Source organism: Agelaius phoeniceus, chromosome 25 (genome assembly GCF_051311805.1).
Source record: "Agelaius phoeniceus isolate bAgePho1 chromosome 25, bAgePho1.hap1, whole genome shotgun sequence".
Classification (NCBI taxonomy): Eukaryota; Metazoa; Chordata; class Aves; order Passeriformes; family Icteridae; genus Agelaius; species Agelaius phoeniceus.
In genome coordinates, this window is record NC_135289.1 from 4,620,233 (window position 1) to 4,631,243 (window position 11,011).

Consider the following 11,011-nt stretch of genomic DNA (forward strand, 5'->3'; position numbering starts at 1 on the left):
GAAGGTGCTGCTGATGTAGGGGAGCTGTTATTGGGAAAGGCAAAACACTCCAAATGTATCTTGTAAATGTGTCTCATCCTGCTCTGTTCCTTTCCACTTGGAATAAGAGTAAAAACAGAGCTCCTCAGGTTGTTGGAGGTTTCTAGAAGAGAATATTGGGTGCCAGAGCAGCTGAAGTTGGTTTTCACTCTTAGCTTCAGCCTGAAATGCTGCACATGGCCATTCTTGATCTGTTCCTATGCACATCTAGAGCCCTTTGATCATCATTCTCCAACCTGTCTTGCTGGTTTTCCTGGAAGAGTATTCCACAAGAGATGCACTATTCTCTCCATGCACAGGCTTTCAAGCAAGCCTTGTCTTCTCAAAGCCTAGTAAAATAAACCAGACTTGGATCTCTCAAATTCCTTCAAAATTCCCAGACTTTGAGGTTAATACAAAGGGCACAAACCCACCTGTGGGGTCACATGGCTCCACATCAAACCCATAGCAGAAATCAGGATATCCTGAGCAGGCTCTCAGTGGAGTTTGTTACAGGTGATACTTATTTTTAGGGACATTTTAATAAGCCTAATCAATCACAACAAATGACTAATAAATCCATAACAATTTTCACCTGGAGATCTTAGGTTACTCTGCCAGAAATTGCAGTGAGGAATAGTGGTTATTAAAAAAGATCTAAAGATTTAACTTTTTTCACAGGATAATTCAAGATGTTGCCATTATGCTTCTGCCCTGAATTACTCTGCAGAGAAATTACCCTCCCCACTGGCTTGAGAAATCTGAGCAGGTCCAGCCTCCTGTGCTTAAATTTATCCCATGTAAATATGGCACAAAGTGCCTCATCCTATTGACAACCTTCTTACAGGATTTTCCTACATGTCTTTTAACAGCTTCACAGCTGTGCTGGGTTTGGCATTTCCAGTTCCCTGCATCCTTAAGGGATAGGACTTCTAATGGGGAGATCCTACCAGTCCTAAATCTTGGAATATTTCTGATTTTCACAGCTTGTGCCATCTACACAAGCAGACAGCCCAGGGGCTGTTTGATTTGTGTCTTCCTAAAGGTCTTCCCATGCTGGGTATTCCCAGACAGGTTTGTGAGGTGTTTGCCTTGCTCTAAAAACCTGTCATTGGTTTTGGTGAGGATTTGGAGGAACATAACGCCCATGGTGGAGGGTGGAATTCATCTGGGTGTCTCTTTGGATGTAACTGGGACTTCAGCCCTGTGCTTTTGGGAAAGAGGGTCCAGTGAGAGGCTCTGGGTCCTCAAGCCATGGGATGGGCAGCTGTGGTGCTGCTCCATGGAAACAAAAGTTGTGGAGGCTTTTTGTGGGCACAAGGTGCTGCTGGAGAGAGCCTCTGTTTCCGAGGCAGGCTCGTCCTGGCGGGAGCGAGAGCGAGCAGGGAAAGCCGGGACAGCTGCTGGGATTGCTGCTCCTGCGGGTGCCGTTGGGATCCGGGCTGTGGAGGCCGCGCTGTCCCCAAGGCGGGTTCCTCTCCCCCTCTCTGCGGGTGTTATTTACACCATTTCCTGCCCAGGGAAGTTCAGGAGTTTGACGTTGCTGCGTTGGTTTCCGCTCTCCTGCCCGGCTCCCTTCGGGAGCTCTCGCAGAGCCCGGCAGCAGCCGGGCTGGACCCCGCGGGCAGGATGGAGGTGCCAGCCTGGCCCAGGGAGGGAAATGTCACCCGTGTCAGGCCAGACAACTCAGGCTCAACCATCTTGGGAGGGCTGGAAATCCAACCCTGCGTCCATCCCTCCGGCTCAGTCCTGCTGTGGAGGAGGAAGGAGGACGCGCCCGGGCATGGCTGCAGAGCTTTTGGGTTCCTGCCGAATCGACGCCCTCCCCTCTCCCCCCTCATCCTTCCCGCCTGGCCTGCGTCTCCCCTCCCTTCCCTTCTCCCTCCCATCCCGCAGCAAACAAAATGGCTGCTCCATGGCCATTTTGTTTCCCGTCTGGAAGGGAGAAGCCGGGACGCTGGGACTTGGCTCTTTTTTGGAGGCTGCGGCCATGTCCGAGCCCAACTCTCCCGTCTCTACGTGGCACCGGCTGTAGCAAGAGAGAGAAAGGGAAAGAAAAAAAAAAAAAGAGAAAAAAAAAAAAAAGGACATTTTGGAATGAGACCAAAGGCAGAGGCAGAGAGTGGGTAGTTTTGGCGTATGTTGAGCTCTGAAAATGCCTGGAATTGCCAAACTGAGCTTTTGTATGAGCAGCGTAAGGGCTACTCGGTGCACGCAGAGCCGCGGGGCTGCACGGAATAGCCGGACGGAAAGGTTTGTTCGCTATATTCAATAAAACAGCCCTCCTTTCTTCTGGATTTATAAAGTACCAGAGAGCACTGTTGTCTTAATTTGTTTTTGGACGGGCGGATGGTTTTACACATCGGCTTGGTATGACCAGAGCCGGTCACTGCCGGACGGTAGCGTTTTAACCTGTTGTGTGTCCTCTTGTTTTTGGTGCTCACGGGATCTGACCTTTCCACCGAGCTGGCACTGCCTGGATTTAGCTGATGTAATCCGGAGGATATTTTTTTAGGGATTTTTTTTGTTTATTGCCTTCTTGCCTTGAAAGTTTTCATCTCCGGAATAAAAACATCTTAATTTAAATATTTAAAGCAATAGCTGTTCTTGGCTTTTTAAGCCCTTGCTTTTCTCCCAAGGCTGGAGCTGTACTGTGCTCACAAGCTGTTTACTGCACTCTGTGTGTATCCTGCACGCGTTAAGGTGTGATACACAACAGAAACACCATCCACAGGAACACGCCTTGAAAGTTTAAAGCAACTTGGTGGCGTTACCGTAAAATTTTGCGCAGAAGCGGGGCAAAAACACAAGAAAATGCGCCAAATAAAAAGTGAATTTTTTTTTTTTAAGCGATTCTGCATTTCCTTCAGTAGCCTGGATGTCTTGGCGTTAGTAGCCACGTCACTTTGTTTGTGGACACTCTGAGGAGCAGATCCCTGCCCTGTGGCACGGCGGGGATCAGGCTCTGATAAGGTGCCGGAATGATCGTCCTGCTGTTCCTTGAGTGGCTTTCCAGACATGTGGAGAGAAGCAGACACTTGCAGAGCGGAGCTGGGAAGGAGAGCAGAAAGAGGTGAAAAATGGCTTTCCTTGCACAGAAAGGTATTTGATTTGCCTCCATATCCCCTTGGCTTGTTTGCAAACAGACAATAGAGAGAATGGCAGGGCCACGGTGGTCCCGGAGCCGGGGCTGCACGGGCGGGCGCTGGGCGGGTGCTTCATGGTGCAAATTTAATGTTTTGGTCCAAATCTACATTAGAGGTGGACATTACCTGCACACCTTTCATGAGCAGCTTATGAACTCATCATTGAGAAGGTTAGCAGTATTAATAGAACAGTTTTATAGAGTGTTACAGAAAAAAAAAAAAAAGGTTTTTCTTTCGATTTTTGAGTTAGCCTATAGCATTGAGTGCAGAACAGGTAAAAATAAGCCTGAAGGATATTTTTTTCCTCTTATTTTTAGTATTTAATGAAATTACGCTGTGAAATACCAGTAGCGGCTATCTTTTATGACAAAAATACTGGGACTTTTTTTTGCTTCAGGAGAGGGTGAGGTATATACAAATTTAGAAGGAAAATACTTAGAAAATATTTAGAAAAATTTAGGAAAATATTTAGAAAAAGAATTACCTTTATGGCCACCTTTAATAACGCGTTTAGGAAGGGTTAATAAAGGATAAGTCATACAACAAGCAAGTTACAGATGCCTGCATTATAGATAACAATATCAGATTCATTAATAATGATCCAGATGTTTAGAAACATCTGATAGGACTCAAGACAACCCCTTAGTGATGAGCAATTGTTTATAAAGATGCCTGCTAATTGCTTAATAATAAATGCGATGACAAAATTGATGTGAAATATTCCCTATGTCATTAAAAGTGTGTGGAGTAAAAGCATTGCTGAGAGCCACGGGCTGTTGCAGCATTGAACTGTAAATATTTTTACTTCCATTTCTCTTTCCCTATTCATGGTGTCTTTGATTAATTGTTTCAAAGTGTGATATTTAATATTGACTTTAGGATGGGGTGTTTGCGAAGGTGGTTGGCCTTGCTTTGCTGAGAGGTTTGCCTGGCCTGGGAGAAGTTATAAACAACTTGTCTTCATGGCTAGTTTGGCAAATGTCATTTTTTACTGCTTTCCCGTGGCACAGGGTGTGTCCAAGATGGGTTTTTGGTTTGTTTTCTGCTTTTTGTGTGAGCGGGTTCCTCGCTGCCGGCCGGATCAGCAGCTCCAATTGGCGCTGTGGGTCCCCACAATATTGGGGAGTTACTGAAAACCTTCCACCCTTCTTTTCGCTTATTTTTGGTTTGATTTTTATTTTATTTTATTTTATTTTGGTCTGTTTGGGTTTTTGTTTTTCCAGCCAGGTTGGGAGGACACGAAGCCAAGAGAACAAAATGGCCACACTCGGCCATTTTGTGCCAACGCCGCCGTTCCAGGGAGCCGGGGCTGGTTCTGCCCCAGCTCCAGGAGGCTGAAAATCCTCTTGGAGACTCAGGGTCCTGATTTCCCACTGAGAAGCCCTCCCTGTCCCTGGCACGTTTCGGCACCGACACAAAGGCTGAAAGTGGTGTCAGCTTTTAAAGCAGAGACTTTGTTGTTTTCTGGTTTCCTCCTCCCCCCTCCTCCATTGCATTCAGTGCTCCTTAATGAACCAGATCAGCTCCTCAAGGCTTCGGAGCCTTTCCAGCTCCTCTCCGAGGTGGGCTCCTTTTAAATGCAGACATTTTGGCCATGCTCAGCAATCTCTGGTGCAAAGATGTTTCAAAATTTGGGGGACGGCGTCTTGGGTTTTCTGCTGGGGTCATCACAAGCCGCCCTGAGCCCTGATAAATGAGGAGCAGTTTAGGTCACTTGGATCCCAAAAACAAGTCTGAAAGCTGGACTGGAAATGCCATTTTTATTGCAGCCTGGAGGATCTTGCTGTGAAAAAATACCCTTTACCTCCCAATTTTCCTCACCCCTCCAAGCACCCATAGACAGTGGGACCATGTAGTGACACACGCTGTGCTCAGGGACCTTCATGCAGTGGCTTGCAGAAACTGATGAAGTGTTTTCACAGAAATCAGATTTTATCAATTTTGAGGGATTTCTATGAATCTGGAAAGTGGAAATTACAGGGCCACTGCCTTAAGGCGTGCACAGAAAGTGATGTTTTTTGAAGAGGTTCTTGGCAATCAAGGATCCAAAGAATCTTTCAAAACTGGGTTTAATGTGAGAAGGCAGTGAGAAGCTTTGGGTGTGGGTCTCTGACCCCTACAGACCCTGTTGGCTGTTTAATCCAGAATTTTGCATAGCTGCATCACATCCAGGCAAATTTGGGCACATCTCCTTCCTTCCTTGTCTTTTGTCTTGATGGTTTAGACCTCGGGCCATGAGGAGAGGGAATTCCTGTCATTGCAATTTGTGTAGGACAAACAAGTGTGACAGTGATACTAAGGGTAGGATGCTCTTAGTCATCCTTACTGGGCATAAAAAAATCCCCCTGTTCGATCCATAAATCCTCCTGTTTGACTCCTTTCTTCACAGATCCTGCTAAAATCAGGATTCCAGACTCAGCAGCTGGGTATTCCCAAAACCTATACTCATTAAGACAATTATTATAATTAAGTCTTCTGTTTTCAGGTTTACTTATAGAAGTCAGAAGGGATTTTTTTTTTCTCTCTCCATGTATAATTACATCTATGTGAGCTCAGAGTTATTTAATGTAATTTTCCACCAACAGTTTGAGATATGCCCAAATGCCTGTTGTCTGCAATGGCATCAAGAGTGACCTTTGAAATGCCTGCCTGATACATCTGGCTTATGTGGTTAAAGTAATATAAACCACCAGATTGGGAATCAGGAAAAATTATTCCTCCAGGCGAGTTGCTAAAAGTCTCCTTGGAGAAGACAAGCATCCTCTGCCTCTCTGCATCACCCAGGACTCATCTAGACCACCCACCCTCCCAGTCCCTGACCAGTGCAGCATCTGCTGGTTTTCTTGCCACCCTTCTGCTTGGTGCATGTGGCAGCAGCTTAATTTTTGGGAAGCTGAAACATTTTGGTTTAAACTAACCCTTCTGTCCCCAAGGAGCTGAGCAGTGCCAGACCTGATGGACCCCAAAGCCTGGCTGTCACCTCACCTCAGCTCTGGCTGGTTGAGGAGGGATGTGCAACCCCTGTGCATCACTTTCTATGCTGATAAAACCAGGAGAAAACAGCATTTCCCATCAGGAGGCTGTTTGGGATGCACTTGGCACCGGGGATGGGCTGGGCACTCCAGTGCTGTAGGGTCCAGTTCTGCCACGTTGGGTTTTGATGCTGTTCATGCCCTGTTACACCAGGACAGGCCTGGGCCAGCACAGTGGGTCATTCCCTGTCAAGGACCAGTTTGGCAAAGGAAATTAAGAGAATTACCTGGACTGTGCTGAATGCCAGTGAGGAGAGCCCACGGAGAGCTCTGGAAGAGGGCACTTCCCAACCCTGCTGCAGAGATACCCTTGCACCTGAGGCCATCCTAAACTCTCCCAAGGATTCCAGCTACAGTAGCTGACCAAAACTTTGGGATTTTTTTGCCTGTTGCCTGGTAGCTGTGGAAGCACAAAGCATTAGGCAGCTTTTATCCCTTTGGAAACTCCCTGAGCCCCCTCCTCTCCCACCACAGCACTCAGCAGATGCTTGTGGAGGCTGGGGACATCTCCTGCTGAGCTCCCATGGGAAGTGATCCTTTGGGGCTGTGCTGGGCTGCACATGCAGCCTGCTTGGCGTGGCTCCCTCGTCGTTAGGGCCTCTTTCATCTCCAAGGGGAATTCTTTCTTCTCCTTGCAAAAGAGCCTCACACGTTCCTTTCAAACTCCCAGATTAATACCTCGCCTCTGTATTTGGGTGTACAGAGAGTGAAGAAGCCTCAGAAGGTGAGCCAAGGGCTTGGGGGGAAGCCAGTCTGTCTCAGATCCATGCTAATACTGCTTGGCTGGGCTGCAGCATTAGAGGGACAGCACGGCTGCATGTTGCACTCATTTGTTTAGGAAATAAGATCTGCCTTGATGTACTCGATACCATTACATTTGCAGCCTAAAAGCTTCCTTGTACTTAGTTATTTCTAATCTGCTCAATTCCCTGGAGTGCACAGCAGCTAAATTGATGGATTCTCTTATCTGGTCTGGCAGGTTTGTTCTAGATATGCTGTGTGTTCAGGAGGTGAGGTCAGCCTGGCTGGGTGTGCTTGGCGCTGCTGCAGCTTCCCGAGAGCTCTGCTATCTCCGTGTGTAGCCCCAGGTTCCAAGGGCAGGGCTGCTGCTTTTGGGCACCCTTGGGTGCATGAAGTCTGCAGCCAGTGTGATTGCCAAGCACAAGGTACAGTCCAAGTGGGCTGAAGGAGGTTTGAAGAAGGAGAAAGAGCTCCAGGACAAGGCTGGATATGAGTCCTCTCCCCTGCCATCAAGAATTCTGATTTTTCATTCATTCCTTCTTGCAGGACCTACAGAGCAGCCAATGCCTGGATAAGGCTGATCCCAGTGCCTGGATAAGGATCATCTCAGTGGATGGATAAAAATCATCTCAGTGTCTGGATAAAAATCATCTCAGTGCATGGATAAGAATCATCTCAGTGCCTGGATAAGAATCATCTCAGTGCCTGGATAAGAATCATCTCAGTGTCTGGATAAGAATCATCTCAGAGCCTGGATAAGAATCATCTCAGTGCCTGGATAAAGATCATCTCAGTGCCTTAGGCTGCCACGGTCCCAAGCTGTCCTTGAGGCTGAGGTAGTAGATTGAATAGTTGTGGAGTCTGGTCCTCCCTCTGAGCTAACTATACAATCTACTGTCTTTCCTAAGGAGACAGTCAGGTCTTCAGCTCTGCTCGTCCACTTCTACACCAGGTGTGGGGCAGGTGGTGCCAGAAAAGCAAATCCCTGCCCGTGACCCGTCTGTTCTGCTCTGTGGAGGTGAGGTAGTAGGTTGTATAGTTTGGTGGGAGGGATTTGATCCCATTTCAGGTGATAACTATACAGTCTATTGCCTTCCTTAAAGAGCAGCAAAACCACGGAGGAGCTCCTGAGGCATCGCTTCTTTTGTGGAGGATCCAAAAGAGCAGCATGGCATTGTTAAACAACTCAGTGGGTGTTTCTCTTACAGCATCCAGAATTGCATTCTTCCAGGAATTGCTTCATGCCTCAGGCACTGGTGCATGGAGCCGCCTGCTTCCAGGGAACCCACCTCTCTTTAGGATTCCAGAGAACCAGGGAAATGAGTTTGCACAGCAGCAACTCAGTGTTCAATTCTGTTCTTTTTTTTTTTTTTTTTTTTTGCAGGAGATGGATTCAAGTTGTAAAATGTTTAAATGTGTTGATCTTTTCTGGTCTGTCCTCAGGTCTGGAGGGGAGAAGACACTTTTGTATAAATGGGACGGATCTGAGCTCATGATTTAATTTTCTTGTGCTCAGTTCTGAAGTTTGAGTTCAGAACCAGAGCCAGGGGCAAGCTCAGCCTGCGGACTCAGAGCCCTGGGAGCTGATCAGATTTGGCTGCTTGGCCCCTGCTCAGGAAGTGCATTTTGTTTTGGACGAGTTCCCAGCCTGTCCCATGGAACAGAGTTAGAGGGTGGTTCTTTCTGATCTGATAATCCCTTATCAACTGAACTCCCTCACATGCAAACCCTGTCAGGGAATTTTGGGGCTCTTGGGTATTTACATAGGGTGAACCAATGATTCCAACTAAAATCTTGTCCTAAAGTGGAGACAGGTAAGGAAGAGACTTGAGGCAAAAGGAGCAGGTTCTAATCCTTCTGGGTTCTCCCCTGACAACAGACATGAGAGAAGGCATCACGCCTCAGAGCTCTGCCCCTGGCAAGGGACAGGGAACTGTTAATTTTTGTGTTTCTTAGGAGCAGATGGGACGATCCCTCTGCCGTTTTCCAGAGTGAGTAGGATCAAGACCAGGAGTGGAGCTGTAACACGATCAGGGCTGCACCAGGAAGGACATTTCAGGCCATTATCACGACCATCTCACTGCCAGGGAGACTGCGAGACCCGAGCCACCGGGGAGCGAGGGCAAGCAGAGGACACCTTCTCAGATGAAGTGGGAGGGAGAGAGCAGAGAGAAATTGGAGCCCTCCAGTTTCACCCTGAGCAGAGGCACAGGGAGAGCCAGAGCTGGCTGCTGGGAGTCCCCAGAATGAAGCAGAATTTCAGGCCCCTCTGCTGGGACAGGGCGGAGCTGCAGCGGGGCTGGGACGCAGCTGCTGGGTGGGGATGCTGCAGCTCCGAGCAGAGAAGGAATGCAGCCCTCTCGCCATAAATCTGGCTTTTCAGCAGTCCTGGCGACTTGCTGTGCAAAAAGCTACAGCTTGGTCCTCTGAGCTGCATTATTATCCTCCAGCTGCTTGCTCAGGGGCAGGGCTCCTGCCCACAGATTGTCTGGAAGGTACCAAAATAGCAGCACAAGGATGGGAACAGGGCAGCATATCCACTTCATCTGGAGAGGTGTCCCCTGGAAAAGAGCTAATCCCACGTGTCCCAGATGGAATCTCTTCAGTCCCCCTCCATGGCACTGATATTAACTCAGAGAATCTCAAACAGTGGAACTGTGTGAGCTGGAAGCCATGAATAAAATATTACTGGAGATATTCCCTCGTGAAAATAAACTTGGTTTGACTTTTTAAAAACTGAGTCTTTTTATTGCCCTGAAGTGGGCTTGGCTGGTGAACTGGGACCTCTTGAGGGGTGATCACTGTTCCTGACCGACCAAAATCCTGGGTGTGAAAGGGAAGCCACGAGATGAGGATGTGGGGCAGACTGAGTTGGCCAAGCAGCTGAGACCATGTGTGCTGGCTGTCAGCAGGTGCTTTCCTGACACAAATTTTCAGCACAACTCTTACACAAAGCCTGACCTGCTTCCTCACCCTGAATCAGATCAAGGGTTGCAGGTTGGGCTTCCCTCTGCCCTGGATAGTCCTTGCTATAAACAGGTTTATAATGTGCATACCAGCCAGAGGAGAACACAGGGTTCACTAACCCAAATAAATCCCATCAAGGGCTGAGAAACCAGCCCAGGTAATGTTTAATTGCTCCAATGGATCCTGGCCCAAAGGAAAGGGCAGCTTTGCCCAGGAGGAGGGTGACCAGCCAGGCTGAGCTTACACCATGGATGTGTGGGACACCAGCCTGACTCAGCCAGGATCCCACAGCACCTGGCACTGGGGCAGCCACATCACCCCTGACCACAGTGGCAGGCAGGAATGGGCACTTCCTTTCAGCAAAAAGCAGCCAGGAAACAAGATCAAGAAAGGTGAGACCTCCCCAGACCATCTCAAGACACAGTGGGATGAGAGCACTTTCGCCCCAAACACTCTGAGGGAATACTTGGAAGCTGGAGGGAACTGCCAGCAGCATAACCCCAAATACCCAGCAGGGTGTAGGGGCTCACCCCAACCCTTCTGACCCACTGCATTCATGGGAGATTCAGGAGCTGAAGCAAAGGAAGCTCCTCTTGCTCAACCAGCAGCAAACACCTCCCTGTCCCTGCTGGAAACAGGCCCAGGGATGGAGGGAACCCAGCAGGTGAGGTTGATAAAGAAGCCAGGCCTCACAAACACCACAAATGCCACCATTTCACCCCAGCAGCACAGCTGATGGGTAATGCCTTCTCCTCCTCCCAGAAAAAATGGCCATAAGGGTGTAAGAAGCTGGCAGAATATCTCTGCCAGGGTCACCTCAGTGCCAGAGTCCCCTTTATGCCAAGCCCAGAAATGGAGTGGAAATGCTGAAAAAGTCTCCCTTGCATGTTTCTGTGCACTCCCCTGTGTACCACACCAAACCCTGCCCGTGCCTAAACCCCCAAATTCAGCATGAAGCCGAGCCCCCAAATGCCTGTGTGGGCAGGCTCAGCCCTGCTGTCCCGGGGAGCAGGGCAAGAGGAAAGCGGATTTCCTTCTGGGTTGGAGTTTGCTGCTGCAAGGATCTCTATAAATAGGTCAGCCTGTCCCCACAAGTCAAAACCTCCA

General features: G+C 48.5%; 1 long non-coding RNA gene across 1 annotated transcript; it reads left to right on the plus strand.

The window, feature by feature from the left end:
- The first annotated feature begins 1,274 nt into the window (after positions 1–1,274).
- Positions 1,275–9,673, plus strand: LOC129130341 (uncharacterized). The gene is made up of 3 exons (XR_008535530.2): positions 1,275–2,271; positions 2,869–3,120; positions 7,484–9,673. It is a non-coding gene; the product is annotated as an uncharacterized LOC129130341 (long non-coding RNA).
- Positions 9,674–11,011: the final 1,338 nt, after the last annotated feature.